The sequence below is a fragment of the Trematomus bernacchii genome, unplaced genomic scaffold (assembly GCF_902827165.1).
Source record: "Trematomus bernacchii unplaced genomic scaffold, fTreBer1.1, whole genome shotgun sequence".
Lineage (NCBI taxonomy): Eukaryota > Metazoa > Chordata > Actinopteri > Perciformes > Nototheniidae > Trematomus > Trematomus bernacchii.
In genome coordinates, this window is record NW_022987596.1 from 7,429 (window position 1) to 25,133 (window position 17,705).

Below are 17,705 nucleotides of genomic sequence, written 5' to 3' on the forward strand. Positions count from 1 at the left end.
ATTTTGAAATGACAAATAGGTTTATGTTTCAAGTTTATTTGCATTAAAAACGTGTTTTTAAACCCTTCTGTTCAAATTTGATATTTTGTTTCTTAAAAGATTAAATCTTTAAAAACATGCTGTTTGCCATTTTTAAAGTTTGATGGAAGAAATTAAAATATAGGTCACTGACGTGGAGCTTTAGGCCTGCAATGCTTTCAAAAAAAATGTTGGTGTTGTTTCAGTTTTGAGTGAATATGGATGTTAAATTCACAAATGAGTATGAATAATATTAAACAAGAACAGGATCTTGAGCCATGATGTTTTTAAAGTACAGAAACATTCAGAATGCATGACGATTCCTTCAAAGGTTTTGTAATAGACCCCTAGTACTTTTAATTTATAAAGTAATAATAACACATGTGAATGATTGAGCTCATTAGTGGCCTGACTGGCCCTCCTAATTTGGTCCTTAATGACCCCATGATGTGATTATGTATATCTTAAAACCTTTAACAACTATATTTAGATGTTCACACATATCTACATGTATGTATAAATACATGTGTAGCAGTTAGACAAACATAATTAATAGATTATCTCATTAATACCTATTTTATATATTAAAAAAAGTTTACTAAAACACCGTTTGTTGACAAAATGATTTGGGTTGAAAGTTATACTGTTGTGTCTCAAACGGATAGACTAGGTTATTAATTTATTTGCCTAATAGTTGCTTAAAATGCTACAATAACATTTGCAATTCATTTTTAATCTGCCATGTACGGTAATGTCTCTCAGCCACCGTAGTGTCGTGTCAGGTGGGCGTGTCGTGTAGGGGGCGTGTCGTGTAGTGCCTTGTACTTGCCGCGGCCGCAGCTGGACCCTTCTCGCATAAAACCCAGGAGGTATACGATCTAGCACTAACCCACTTATCATGGCTGCCACTGAGGGACTTCCGGGTCATTTCACTCCGTTAGGAAGGTTCCTAAGCTAAATGGACTATTCGACGAGAAGGGTCTAGCTGCGGCCGCGGCCAGTACACGACACTACACGACACGCCCACTACACGACACGCCCACCTGACACGACACTACGGTGGCTGAGAGACATTACCATACATGGCAGATTAAAAGCGAATTGACGACACTGACGCTGATGCAAGGATATTTAAAGAGACATGAGGTTCAGAGAACAGACAAACAATATGGCGCACCGAGTACAGGTAATTAACGTATTGTGGTTTTAGATATCATTACATACTATTTAGGTTCTCGTTTGTTTGTCGATGTGGCTGTTTAGCGCAGTGTAATTGTGTTTATTTAGCTAATTTGTATTTTAAATATTAAATGTAAAGGAATGGAATACATATAAATATATATATATCTTAGCTCTTAGCTTGACATGCTCGACGTTCAGTTAGCATATATGCTAACTGAACATGCTCGTTCAGTTAGCATGTCAAGCTAAGAGCTAAGATATATGTATATATTTTAGCTTGACAGATGGAACAATGCATGTACTCGCATTTTTACAAGAATCTGATTTTAAATATTCATTGAAGGTGTCTTTCACATTTGAATGTTTTAAAAAAAAAACATGTATTAGCTGCTATACTGACATGCACATATGTATAATTATATTATTATTTTAAGTGTGGTTTAAAGTTAAATGATATATAGTTATTGGGTAGAGCCAAGTAACCCAGGTGGATGCAATCAGGCCTCTGTTTTTAGATGGGGTTTGTGGCCATGCTGTAGGCCTGACATTTAAACCATAGACCGTATATATAAAGATTTAAACTAGCTGAAGGGCTTTCTGTTCGAACCACAGTGACATCTAGAGGTTGTTTTGTGCATAACATGTCAACCAAAAAGGTAGAGCTGGCTGAATCAGATGGAGTTAAACTTTTTTTTTTTTCAACAAGATATCAAGACACAAAATGTGCTCTACCAAATGGTGGCGCTGGCAGTTAAAGGGTTACCTTCTGAAAGTGAGGAAGTATGACCAGCTTTGTCCCATAGGATTATACAGGCCAGTCCATTGCTGCTTGTTTAAGGAGTTAACTATTTCCAATATTAAAGTCACTGAAATTGTATTCTATTTTATTCACCTATAGACAAACAACACAACACTCCGTGATGGAGCACGCCCAGAGCTCAACAAATTGGACTCGGACACCTTCCAGTGTCCATTTTGTGAAAGGACCGGGTCATACCCTGGTCTGATGGCTCATTTGCAGAGCCACCAGAGGGCACTTGTGAAATATGGAGGTAAGTACATCTATAATTCTATATGATCATTGTATACTTCATCACATTACATTACATGTTACTTGTTAGATGTGTTTAATGCCTCACACATTATGGATACATGTGTTATTTCTGTGCCCCAGGACATCCTTGGTGTAAATTCATTTTGAATTATAAATTGAACATTAAAAATTAGATTTATATTCAGGTTATGAAGTGTTAATAATGCTGGAAAAATATCCTTATTTGGGGTAGGCACAATATGAGCATAATCACACATTCAATCTGCAAAAAATCAGTTTATAGGCAAAAATATTATTGTTGGTGACATGATTATTTATTGCTCTCGCACAAACACCTTGTTTCAAATTGCATATTTACAAGAAATTCATGTTGGTTTGTTTCTAGAATCCTCTAAACCACTTTCTGTCTCTTTTTTTTAGGTTATAATGTTTATAAATGCCATCTCAAATGTGTGGCCAGCAGCCATTATCACTGTGGCTTTTGCCCAAGAATCATTGGGAGAAAGGAGATGTTTATTAGTCACTTTAAAAACTGCTGCACTGAACATCCAACTACGTTGGCGGCGGCCCCAGCAACCACAACGACTCCTCCAGTGATGGCCCCGACGGCCGCTCCAGTGATGGCCCCGACGGCCGCTCCAGTGATGGCCCAGACGGCCGCTCCAGTGATGGCTCCGACGGCCGCTCCAGTGATGGCTCCGGCTGCTGCAGCAACATGGCACAATATTTCCACAGCCCCCAACATTTTGATGTCAAAGCGCAAAACCACAACATGTTGTTTTTGTAGCCTACAACTAAAAAGGAACATTTTTCACATGATGTTCTGTTCAATAAATGTTCATTGAGGAAAACGGTATCAGTGTCTTATTGTATATTCATCACAGTGAATGCAGTGCATGCTGAACTTGCCGGATCATATACTGTAGTTGAAAGTACACAATGAAACACTGGCTTGCTTGTATCAAATCAATACAATTCCCACATGCCCTACCCCGGAACCTGCGGTCTTCAGACTCTGGCCCCCCGCACCAACCTGCGATCCTTCGGGGACAGAGCCTTCAGTATGGCAGCCCCCACTCTCTGGAAAGCTCTCCCTGCGGAGATCTGCAACATCCCCACGCTTGACGCCTTCAAAAGGGCCCTCAAGTCTGCCAAGGTCTTTGGCCCCAAATCTATTTGTGTTGTCTGTCTAACTGTTCGTCTAACTGCCTTTTGTTATGTTTGTTTCTACTCCTGTTCTTTTTAAAGCGACCTTGGGTCTCATGAAAGGCGCTATATAAATCCAAGTTATTATTAATACATCATTGGAACGGTAAGAATCTCAGCTACAACACTGACTAAAGCCTTCCCATCTCCAGTATGCCTACATGACAAGCATTTTTATAATATACAGTAAACATATCTTTGACTTATTAGAGAAGAGACAATCATCAAGCCAGATACCAAGGTATTTACAACAGGCAACCACTTCAATTACTATTCCTTTATGTTATTGTTATTTGGTTTTTATTAGTGCTTTTGTCGTTTTGAAGGAAATTAAAATACTGTATTGAGTTGGTTTATTCTGTTTTGGAAGCCTTGTATATCTTTTTGGTCTTGTTAGAAATACCCCATGGTAAAACAGTGTTCTAGCAGCAGTTAAAGAAGCTTAGTTTGCTGTCTTAGACTGCCAGATGTATTAAGATGGTTTGTTCACAATTTACACATAAAACCTAAATGTTCATCTGTTTATTGTTCTTCTTCCTTTATATTCAAAGCATGTTGATTGTCTATTGGCTATATCTTGACATTATGTTAATTTGATCATACTTACCATACATTTATTTTAATTTATGCGATTCCTTCAAAGGTTTTGTAATAGACCCCTAGTACTTTTAATTTATAAAGTAATAATAATACATGTGAATGATTGAGCTCATTAGTGGCCTGACTGGCCCTCCTAATTTGTTCCTTAATGACCCCATGATGTGATAATGTATATCTTAAAACCTTTAACAACTATATTTAGATGTTCACAAATATCTACATTTATGTATAAAATACATGTGTAGCAGTTAGACAAACATAATCAATAGATCATCTCATTAATACCTATTTTATATATTAAAAAAAAGTTGACTAAACCACCGTTTGTTGACAAAATGATTTGGGTTGAAAGTTATACTGTTGTGTCTCAAACGGATAGACTAGGTTATTAATTTATTTGCCTAATAGTTGCTTAAAATGCTACAATAACATTTGCAATTCGTTTTTAATCTGCCATGTACGATCTCAATAATAATAAGTGTCATCAATTCGCTTTTAATCTGCCATGTACGGTAATGTCTCTCAGCCACCGTAGTGTCGTGTCAGGTGGGCGTGTCGTGTAGGGGGCGTGTCGTGTAGTGTCGTGTACTGTCCGTGGCCGCAGCTAGACCATATTGTATTCGACCGCAACCCGAGGTCGACACAAATCCGTCGCAGGAAAAAGAACTCTCGCGAGATTTGGAGAAGGGTCTAGCTGCGGCCGCGGCCAGTACACGACACTACACGACACGCCCACTACACGACACGCCCACCTGACACGACACTACGGTGGCTGAGAGACATTACCATACATGGCAGATTAAAAGCGAATTGACGACACTGACGCTGATGCAAGGATATTTAAAGAGACATGAGGTTCAGAGAACAGACAAACAATATGGCGCACCGAGTACAGGTAATTAACGTATTGTGGTTTTAGATATAATTACATACTATTTAGGTTCTCGTTTGTTTGTCGATGTGGCTGTTTAGCGCAGTGTAATTGTGTTTATTTAGCTAATTTGTATTTTAAATATTAAATGTAAAGGAATGGAATACATATAAATATATATATATCTTAGCTCTTAGCTTGACATGCTCGACGTTCAGTTAGCATATATGCTAACTGAACATGCTCGTTCAGTTAGCATGTCAAGCTAAGAGCTAAGATATATGTATATATTTTAGCTTGACAGATGGAACAATGCATGTACTCGCATTTTTACAAGAATCTGATTTTAAATATTCATTGAAGGTGTCTTTCACATTTGAATGTTTTAAAAAAAAAACATGTATTAGCTGCTATACTGACATGCACATATGTATAATTATATTATTATTTTAAGTGTGGTTTAAAGTTAAATGATATATAGTTATTGGGTAGAGCCAAGTAACCCAGGTGGATGCAATCAGGCCTCTGTTTTTAGATGGGGTTTGTGGCCATGCTGTAGGCCTGACATTTAAACCATAGACAGTATATATAAAGATTTAAACTAGCTGAAGGGCTTTCTGTTCGAACCACAGTGACATCTAGAGGTTGTTTTGTGCATAACATGTCAACCAAAAAGGTAGAGCTGGCTGAATCAGATGGAGTTAAACTTTTTTTTTTTTCAACAAGATATCAAGACACAAAATGTGCTCTACCAAATGGTGGCGCTGGCAGTTAAAGGGTTACCTTCTGAAAGTGAGGAAGTATGACCAGCTTTGTCCCATAGGATTATACAGGCCAGTCCATTGCTGCTTGTTTAAGGAGTTAACTATTTCCAATATTAAAGTCACTGAAATTGTATTCTATTTTATTCACCTATAGACAAACAACACAACACTCCGTGATGGAGCACGCCCAGAGCTCAACAAATTGGACTCGGACACCTTCCAGTGTCCATTTTGTGAAAGGACCGGGTCATACCCTGGTCTGATGGCTCATTTGCAGAGCCACCAGAGGGCACTTGTGAAATATGGAGGTAAGTACATCTATAATTCTATATGATCATTGTATACTTCATCACATTACATTACATGTTACTTGTTAGATGTGTTTAATGCCTCTCACATTATGGATACATGTGTTATTTCTGTGCCCCAGGACATCCTTGGTGTAAATTCATTTTGAATTATAAATTGAACATTAAAAATTAGATTTATATTCAGGTTATGAAGTGTTAATAATGCTGGAAAAATATCCTTATTTGGGGTAGGCACAATATGAGCATAATCACACATTCAATCTGCAAAAAAATCAGTTTATAGGCAAAAATATTATTGTTGGTGACATGATTATTTATTGCTCTCGCACAAACACCTTGTTTCAAATTGCATATTTACAATAAATTCATGTTGGTTTGTTTCTAGAATCCTCTAAACCACTTTCTGTCTCTTTTTTTTAGGTTATAATGTTTATAAATGCCATCTCAAATGTGTGGCCAGCAGCCATTATCACTGTGGCTTTTGCCCAAGAATCATTGGGAGAAAGGAGATGTTTATTAGTCACTTTAAAAACTGCTGCACTGAACATCCAACTACGTTGGCGGCGGCCCCAGCAACCACAACGACTCCTCCAGTGATGGCCCCGACGGCCGCTCCAGTGATGGCCCCGACGGCCGCTCCAGTGATGGCCCAGACGGCCGCTCCAGTGATGGCTCCGACGGCCGCTCCAGTGATGGCTCCGGCTGCTGCAGCAACATGGCACAATATTTCCACAGCCCCCAACATTTTGATGTCAAAGCGCAAAACCACAACATGTTGTTTTTGTAGCCTACAACTAAAAAGGAACATTTTTCACATGATGTTCTGTTCAATAAATGTTCATTGAGGAAAACGGTATCAGTGTCTTATTGTATATTCATCACAGTGAATGCAGTGCATGCTGAACTTGCCGGATCATATACTGTAGTTGAAAGTACACAATGAAACACTGGCTTGCTTGTATCAAATCAATACAATTCCCACATGCCCTACCCCGGAACCTGCGGTCTTCAGACTCTGGCCCCCCGCACCAACCTGCGATCCTTCGGGGACAGAGCCTTCAGTATGGCAGCCCCCACTCTCTGGAACGCTCTCCCTGCGGAGATCTGCAACATCCCCACGCTTGACGCCTTCAAAAGGGCCCTCAAGTCTGCCAAGGTCTTTGGCCCCACATCTATTTGTTTTGTCTGTCTAACTGTTCGTCTGACTGCCTTTTGTTATGTTTGTTTCTACTCCTGTTCTTTTTAAAGCGACCTTGGGTCTCATGAAAGGCGCTATATAAATCCAAGTTATTATTAATACATCATTGGAACGGTAAGAATCTCAGCTACAACACTGACTAAAGCCTTCCCATCTCCAGTATGCCTACATGACAAGCATTTTATAATATACAGTAAACATATCTTTGACTTATTAGAGAAGAGACAATCATCAAGCCAGATACCAAGGTATTTACAACAGGCAACCACTTCAATTACTATTCCTTTATGTTATTGTTATTTGGTTTTTATTAGTGCTTTTGTCGTTTTGAAGGAAATTAAAATACTGTATTGAGTTGGTTTATTCTGTTTTGGAAGCCTTGTATATCTTTTTGGTCTTGTTAGAAATACCCCATGGTAAAACAGTGTTCTAGCAGCAGTTAAAGAAGCTTAGTTTGCTGTCTTAGACTGCCAGATGTATTAAGATGGTTTGTTCACAATTTACACATAAAACCTAAATGTTCATCTGTTTATTGTTCTTCTTCCTTTATATTCAAAGCATGTTGATTGTCTATTGGCTATATCTTGACATTATGTTAATTTGATCATACTTACCATACATTTATTTTAATTTATGCGATTCCTTCAAAGGTTTTGTAATAGACCCCTAGTACTTTTAATTTATAAAGTAATAATAATACATGTGAATGATTGAGCTCATTAGTGGCCTGACTGGCCCTCCTAATTTGTTCCTTAATGACCCCATGATGTGATAATGTATATCTTAAAACCTTTAACAACTATATTTAGATGTTCACAAATATCTACATTTATGTATAAAATACATGTGTAGCAGTTAGACAAACATAATCAATAGATCATCTCATTAATACCTATTTTATATATTAAAAAAAAGTTGACTAAACCACCGTTTGTTGACAAAATGATTTGGGTTGAAAGTTATACTGTTGTGTCTCAAACGGATAGACTAGGTTATTAATTTATTTGCCTAATAGTTGCTTAAAATGCTACAATAACATTTGCAATTCGTTTTTAATCTGCCATGTACGATCTCAATAATAATAAGTGTCGTCAATTCGCTTTTAATCTGCCATGTACGGTAATGTCTCTCAGCCACCGTAGTGTCGTGTCAGGTGGGCGTGTCGTGTAGTGGGCGTGTCGTGTAGTGTCGTGTACTGTCCGTGGCCGCAGCTAGACCATATTGGAGATTTGGGGAGACAGAGCGTTCATTTTATTTAAATGTCGGCAGCGAGTAATCATTTCAGACAGTACGTTGGAAAAACGCCCTGGTTCACTGAAATTCGGGAAAAATGTTTTATCTGTGTTAATATCATGTTTTAAATATGAAACCATTAAACCTGGCCACTAATGAGACAGGAAGTATATGTATTTCCAACAATTCGCGCCGATTGTAAATGCTTCACTTCAACATCTTGACTGTGCCGTAGAGTTACACTTAATTTACCAACACCACAGTTAAAACGACTTATTAATGACGAAGCTTGATTTACCAGCTTACACCGCAACATTTTTGTTTCACTATAAAAATGATGTGTCTTCTTTAAAGAGTAAGCGGTTAAAAAACGTTAAGCTGGTTACGTTTTCGCATGATGACAGACGTTCAGAGCGCTGCATTTGGTTAAATACACATCCTCTAAGTGGAGAAAAGCTGTACTATCGTACTCACTTCCTCACTAGGCCCATGTGTGCCCATCATTGTGTGCCCTACCTATAGTCAGAATAGCCATATACATATGCTGGCTTCCATACTGCAATATGCAGTAGGGCACACAATGTGTTTTTTAAAGCTTACCATTCAAAACCAAAGAAAAACCTTACAAATTAAAGCACATTTAATGTCAATATTATATATATATACTGTATATAATATAATTTCATCTGGTCACAACTTTAAATATTTGACCATGTTTATGTGCAAATGAAGAACCTTTTTCCTTAAGTGAGACTCTTTTCTTTTCTGACTTTATGGGTATTTCACTTTATATTAAATACATAACAATAAGAGTGCAGAACATCTAATACACTTCACTATGAATCCAGAACAATACAACTGCAGGAGTATGGATAAAGCCAGATGTTTGCATGCATTTTGAGCCGATTTGGGCAGAATCCAGCAGAGTGGATCGTGCTGTTCATCCTATGTCATCTATATGTATAGAAAAAAAGTCTAAATATTTAAGATAAAGCTGTGAAACAATCTCAATAATTGGCAGCAAAAATGTAAGGTTTTTTTAATGCATAAAAGGATACATGTTGAGAAGTTATAATATCTTAAGAGAAGAGCTTGAATATTAAAAATAAAGAATACAAACTCTTGTGGCTCCTTCCTGTCTTCCTACTGGGTCTCTCTTGGCTTTGTTCTGGCTATCTTCTAGCTCTATTCAGGTTTTTGGAGTTTTTTTTCTAGCTCTATCCCTGATCATTTTCAGAACCTGAAGGCTCTATACGGACTATCTTCTGGTTCTCCTCTGGATCCATCCACTATCTCTTGTCTCTGTCCAGTGAATTACACTTTTGTTACTGGAGCAGGTAAAGCATACAACAGATACTTTCAGCATTATCGGAGCACGAAGTGGACGCTTGGATGAAACACAGCGGACTTCTAAACAATGAACACCCGCAACTTGGAAGAAATAAAGTTGGGTTTTATGCGTTCTAATATTGCAATGCAAACCCATGATGTAATGACAGTAATTAAGAATAATTTAGTCATTGAATGCTCATTTCAGTAGATTTAATCAAACAAAACATAAACATATTGGACATGGCCTCAAGACTGTAACCTCTTCACATTCTGTTGAAATAGTCAATTACTAGCCATATCTCACACATTGCTGTTTTGAATCACTAATATGTGGATGACAGTTGAACTGGATGATGTAACATGTATGCCATCTGCTGGAAAGAAGACGTATCGCTCTGTTGGCGTTGTTTAGACAACAAAAACAGAATGAAGCTCTCATACCATAAACAATCTTTGAGTCCAGACCCCGTCCTGCAGAGAGCACACAACCCAACAGCACGTTGATGGTTTAGCATCACTTTACAAAACGTTTGCATTAAGACACTAAGACTAGCTGGTCCCTTGTAAAGGTGAGTCCACCTTAAATGAGCAGTGGGTGATCAGCAGGTGAAGGGCAGGACACGGGAACTTGGTCCTGAGGAGATGTAACGATTATTAAACAAGAAATAGTCGAGTCAAGGGGTCGAAGAAATGAACATTTGTGATTATTAGCGAATCGGTTGCAGGTGGGTGAAAACAGGCTTAGGGAGTAACGTATTACATGTAACGGTATCAGAGGCCTGTACTACGAAGCCAGATTTTCCTAACCTGGATATGTTTGAGTTAGCCGGTTGGCCCAATCCAAAACATACGCGCTCTCGCTAAACTGTACTACGACGCTGGTTATCAAGTGGATCGCTCAAGCCAGCCGTGTCCTATCTAGTTAGGTGCGCGTTCACATGAAAGGGGTGGTATTTGGAGCATTCGACCAATCTCAAACATGGACAAGCGTACTGACAGCGCAGCGTCATACTTCCTGAATGAAAAGTGAACTTTAATATTAGTCAAATATGAAGAAGTTAAACTTTAAACATCCATGACTTAAACACTTTATCCAGGATAAAAGCCACATAGCTGCACCTGCAAGGTGAATACAGCTGGTAACAGAAAAAGTGTTTGAATGTGTACATTAACAGGTTTATGATATCACTGCCCCGTATAAGACACGAGTGGATCTGACTTTAATTACATTTGACTCAAGTGTTTTGTCAACTTAATTTGTTGCTTAAAATAATACTTCTGCATACAGTATGTGACACTGTGAGTGTTGCACGGCCAGATACGGCTCAAGAAGCTGACTCAGATAAGGAAATATATGATACATTATGATGTGATATGATATGAATGATAATGGGACACATCGACGTCTGCACTCACAGTGCCGCGGACTGTACTTAATGTTACTCTGATCCGGTTACTTATGTCGTGGCAGATATTTAAGTAAGCTTTCTTAACGCTAATATTATAATAGTCAGATTGCTCTGAAGATGGGAGGGGATATTCTATTAATTTTCACGTTCACACAGTCAGTTGAAGCGGTGCTTTCACTGAGTTGATCTCTTAGCCTGCAACCTAACCTCCTCCCGAGGAGGTTAGCCGCTCAGCATAAGTTACCATGGAGATCTAGCCCGCTAAAAAGAGAACCAGCATCGTAGGACCGGAAAGCCCGAGTTTTCCCTGAAGTCAGCCGGCTAAGCGAAAATCCGGCTATGTAGTACAGGCCTCAGGTCATCAGGATACAAAATAGACAAATGTATTCCCTTACCAACACTCTTGTGTCTTTTTCAACGATTACGCCATTTAAATCTTTTGTCACAAACTTTGCAGATCTATTTTTCCTCTCTTGTGTGGATTCTCATGTGTGCCTTTAAATTTCCACTCCATGAAAAAGCTTTCTTACAGACTGAGCAGCTGTGTGATTTCTCTCCTGTGTGGATCCTCATGTGTGACTTTAAATGTCCACTCTGTGAAAAAGCTTTCTTACAGACTGAGCAGCTGTGTGGTTTCTCTCCTGTGTGGATTCTCATGTGTGACTTTAAATGTCCACTCTGTGAAAAAGCTTTCTTACAGACTGAGCAGCTGTGTGGTTTCTCTCCTGTGTGGATTCTCATGTGTTCCTTTAAACTTACACTCTGTGAAAAAGCTTTCTTACAGACTGAGCAGCCGTGTGGTTTCTCTCCTGTGTGGGTTCTCATGTGTGACTTTAAATGTCCACTCTGTGAAAAAGCTTTCTTACAGACTGAGCAGCTGTGTGGTTTCTCTCCTGTGTGGGTTCTCATGTGTGACTTTAAATGTCCACTCCATGAAAAAGCTTTCTTACAGACTGAGCAGCTGTGTGGTTCCTCTCCTGTGTGGATTCTCATATGTGACTTTAAATTTCCACTCCGTGAAAAAGCTTTCTTACAGACTGAGCAGCTGTGTGATTTCCCTCCTGTGTGGATTCTCATGTGTGACTTTAAATTTCCCCTCTGTGAAAAAGCTTTCTTACAGACTGAGCAGCTGAATGGTTTCTTTTCAGCACTACGTCGTGGATCACTGACAGATTCATGTCTATTTTTCAGTGAGTTTGAGCCTGATGCAGGTTCTGTGGTCTCCTTCCAATCAGCACTGTCTTCAGTGTCAGGTTCAGAAGAGTCTCCAGTGTCAGGTTCAGAAGAGTCTCCAGTGTCAGGTTCAGAAGAGTCTTCAGTGTCAGGTTCAGAAGAGTCTTCAGTGTCAGGTTCAGAAGAGTCTCCAGTGTCAGGTTCAGAAGAGTCTTCAGTGTCGTCCTCAGTCTTTGGTTGTAAACTGCTCTCTGGATCTGAGCTCCTGGCTGGTTCTGGTCCTCCACAGTCCTCTCCATCAGCTTCTGTTTCCATGTGTTCAGTTTGTCTTTGATGAGGCTGAGAGGACTGAGGTTTCTCTTTATCATCTTCACTCTTCACAGGGTCAGGAGAGAAAGTGGACTTGGTGATATCAGCCTCCTCCAGCTCCTGAAGCTGCTCTCCATCCTGACTGATCCTGAGTTCCTCCTGTTCCTGCTTAATGTGTGGGGGGGGCTCTGGGTCCTCCTGGTCCAGACTGGTGCTCAACTCCTGCTGGTCAGGGAGAAGCTCTTCTTTAACCACCACCAGCTGCTGGACGTCTGCAGGAAACAGGAAACACACAGTCAGAACAAACTGTTAAGTGTTAGCATTTACAAATCTCATCACCATTACAATGGGAGACATTTTGCAGCCCTAATTAATGCCTTTGTTTTTATATTTTCACATTATCTTTCTTAGTCCCACCTATTGTGTATTTGTGTTGGCTCAAGTCACCTCATGTAGCCCAGCCCCTTTCCACTTCCACTTCAAAATGAAAAAGGGTTTTTTCTTCTGGCGTAGCACTAGCTGCAATGTAAACAAGGAATTGTATTTGGGATCGTTCACAGATACACTACGCCTACAGTATAGAATTACAATACTCTGTTACAAATTTAAATCCTGCATTCAAACCTTATTTAAGTAAAAGTATGCAAGTATTAACAGAACATTTGACGGCACCTTCTTATGTAAAAGTAATGACGGTGCAGTAAAATGTTCCCTGTCAGTGTTTCATTTATGATGTTTCTTGATTATTTTGTATGTTGCATTTTACTGCTGTACATGTTCAAAGTTGCGCTTGTATAAATGATTATAGATGAGGGAACCTGCTCAATATTAAAATATGTGTGTTTTTTATATACAGTACCAGTCAAAAGTTTGGACACCTTCTCATTCAATGTTTTTTTATTTAAATGTGTTTCTACTTTATAGATTAATACTGAAGACATCAAAACTATGAAAGAACACATATGGAATTATCTAGTGAACAAAAAAGTGTTAAAAAATCAAGAATATTATTTTTTTAAGATTCTTCAAAGTAGCCCCCTTTTGCCTTGATGACAGCTTTGCACACTCTTGGCTTCTCTCAGTCAGCTTCATGAGGTCGTCACCTGGAATGGTTTTCAATGAACACGTGTGCCTTGTCAAGAGTCAATGTGTGGAATGACTTGCCTTCTTAATGTGTTTGAGACCATCAGTTGTGTTGAGCAGAGGTAGAGTTAGTGCACAGTGGAAAGCCCTATTTGACTGCTGTTGTAATCCATATTATAGCAAGAACCACTCAACTCAGTAAAGAGAAGCGACCGTCCATCATCACTTTAAGAAATGAAGGCCAGTCGATCCGGAAAATGTCAAGAACTTTGAATGTATCCTCAAGTGCAGTCGCAAAAACATCGAATGCTATGATGAGACTGGCTCTCATGAGGACCCCCCCGGGAAAGGAAGAGCAAGAGTTACCTCTGCTCAGAGGATAAATACATCAGAGTTACCAGCCTCAGAAACCGCAAATTAAAGCACCTCAGATTAGAGCTCACATAAATGATCACAGAGCTCAAGGAGCAGACAATCTTAACATCCACTGTTCAGAGGAGACTGCGTGAATCAGGCCTTCATGGTCCAATTGCTGCAAAGATCCACTACTGAGGATCAGGCTTGGATTTTTGTCATTTTAGGGGCAAGGCCATTTGGCCTTTGGTGTCACACATTTTTTCAGGGCACAAAGGCCATTGAGGGAAACATTTGGATTTGGAGCTTACAAATAAATAACTTCACTTTCTGATAAGAAAAACACATGAATGACATGGAAAACAAATCACTTTTTCAATATCAATAATGTCAAACATTATATCATCATATAGGCCTATGCCTCCTTAGTATTACCGTATATAAAATGAAATGAATAATTAGTGTTTGGTATTTTTTCCATCTACTACTTCTCCCATTCACAAATCAAAAATCAAATCAAAAAATCTAAAATTCTATTAATATCTAACAAATATATTCAATTTCAGAGCAGAAGAAACAGCCTTCAAGGGTCCAACTCTGCACATACATCATTCAGCAGGGCACAGTGAAGCTCAAACATTCAACTGTATGAACAAGCAATACTTTGAAATGCAAAAGTGTGTGTGTGTGTGTGTGTGTGTGTGTGTGTGTGTGTGTGTGTGTGTGTGTGTGTGTGTGTGTGTGTGTGTGTGTGTCTTTAATCAACTCCTCACTGCTCCTCATATCTGTTCAGAAACTAGACAGAAGTTAAACATGTACAAACCACAGACTGTCTGTGTCATGGTGAATACAGTCGCTGCTTTAATTCTGTCTTTAGGACGTTGTTGTGAGTTTGGACGGAGCAGATACATGTTAGTTTCTGATCTGATCGAATGGAGATCGCTCCATTCAGAGAACAAGCATTTTAAAAGTGTTTCGCCTGCCGTCTTGTCTGCACACTTGTCAAAGCATGGTTTTTAATAACCGTTGTCAGTATGTAGTTACTTCGGCATCATTTTGAAACGTGTATTACAATTAAATCACGGTCAAATAGGTTAATTTTGTCGTAGTTGGTTTCCACCACAGTATTTACATGGATATAAGCCCCGCCCCCTCTCCAGCACGTTCTGTTTGAATGACAGGAGTAAACACAGCTGACAGCCGCGGTGAAACTCCAGCGGTTAGAGCGATGAGAATATTCGCATCGCGTCCGTTGTGAACGCAGCATAATGCAGTTCAAAAACCTGACGCTTTTAAAGTAACTTTGAAATTGCTGCAAAGATCCACTACTGAGGACGAACAACAAGAAGAAGAGAATTGTGTGGGCCAAGAAACACAAGGACTGGACATTAGACCAGTGGAAATCTGTACTTCGAATTTGCTTAGAGATTTGTCTTGGCAGATGAGAAGCGCTATATAAATTAAATGTATTATTAATTTATTATTACTTTGGTCTGATGAGTCCAAATTAGAGATTTTTGGTTCCAACCTCCGTGTCTTTGTGAGACGCAGAGAAGGTGAGCGGATGGTTTCTGCATGAGTGGTTCCCACTGTGAAGCATGGAGGAGGTGAGATGGTGGTGGGGGGGGGGGGCTTTGCTGGTGTCACTGTTGGTGATTTATTCAGAATTCAAGGCACCCTTAACCAGCATGGCTACCACAGCATTCTGCAGTAGCCAGCAAAATATAAATCATTTTTGTTTACTAGATCATTCCATGTGTTCTTTTATAGTTTTGACGTCTTCAGTATAAATCTACAAAGTAGAACCAATTTAAATAAATAAAAATCTTCGAATGACAAGATGTGTCCAAACTTTTATATATATATATATATATATATATATATATATATACACACAGAATATACATGTTGGCAATAATTGATTGATTGAGATTTTACATTAATTTATATTAACGTTTGAATTACTTAATGACATTTGTACGAGTTCCCCTATTCTTTATCAAGTAACATTTTAGATGTGTTTAATTTATTATTGAACATATTTATTCATTGATTTCTTTATGAATTATTCTCGCGCAATTTGAATTAATCCAAAGTATTTGTTTGTATTTGCTTTTACACATTTAAAAAGAAAAGGTGAATAAAGAAGCACATTAAAACTAAAGTATCAATGTATGTCACTTTAATCAACTAGTGCCTACATGCATGGGTAATATTTAAATCAGTAAATTAAATAGCATATTATTCAATGTATGTATTTTTATAAATATATTTATTTTGGTAGGTTTGCTCTTCCGTAATAATTATAATAATGGAGTATTTTCACAGTGTGGTGTTTGTACTTTTACTTCAGGATGTACTACCTGCAGCACGTGCTGATAAAGGGTCTAAAGCAGGGGTGTCAAACTCAATTTCATCACGGGCCACATCAGCATTATGGTTGCACTCAAAGGGCCGGTTGTAACTTTAAGACTATATCATTAATTAATATAACTTCATAATTAACTACGTCTGAAAGCAGAAGTATAGAGCAAATAATTGCAAGTCTCTTCAGTAAGAATGTCACAATATGATTTTAAAAGAAAAGCCACATTCTGGATGTGGTATCTTACCTTGTGTTATTATTACATGTTATTGCATTTGTCCAGCAGGGGGCAAACTCACTCTTGGTATTAAAAAGAGCCTGTTGTACATGTTCCCACGAGGAAGTCCCGGAAGCATGTTACCAAAGTAAAACCAAGCCCCCAGGAAGTGCACCGGACTCAGATGAAAATATTCATGCTGGCCAAACGGCGGTACTACACTTCCTTTTGGTTGCCAGGCCCAGAAACACTTTTTCCCATTGACTTACATGGGGAAAGAGTGGTCTGTAAATCGTTGGATAATTTTTTTTAAACTAAATAAACTACCCAGTATGAACACTTGTATAGCCCTTATTAAAAACATTCGTTCCTCAAGTTGTAAACATTTGCTAATAACGTTATTCTGAGAGTTATTTCCCTCTGCATTATGAACGCGCATCTAACCCACGGGACCGCGCCGCCCGGCACGTTCATGTTACGTGTTCAGCACAACATGCGTTTATCTTTACCCATGGATGCACAATAAGAACGGACCCATATCGCCTTACTGCGAGCCCACGGAGCTGTAATAATGGATATATTGCACATGTTTGCTGTAATTCATAATTTGTAAAATATTATACTACATGGGCTGTATGATTAAATCTTGTACCGTAAATGTTGTATTAAATAAAGTTAATATTACCGACGTAGATTAACGTCCCTGTAGCTTCTTATTGCACTAAGAAGCTTACTGCACTGTATATATATATATATATATATATATATATATATATACAGTGCAATAATTATTTCATGCTAAATGAAGCTCTGTTGCTTGGATATCACTAGATCCTGTTACAGCGTAATATAAAAGTACATAACGATTGATGTGTAAATTAGCATAATTACTAGCTAACCGCTAGCTGCTAACTGCCGCCTCGTTAATATCAAATCTATCATAATAACAAACCATTACCATGCTGTCATGAACGTGCGGTGCTGTTACGTGTACGCAAATTGACGTGCTTGATGTGAACGAGCATT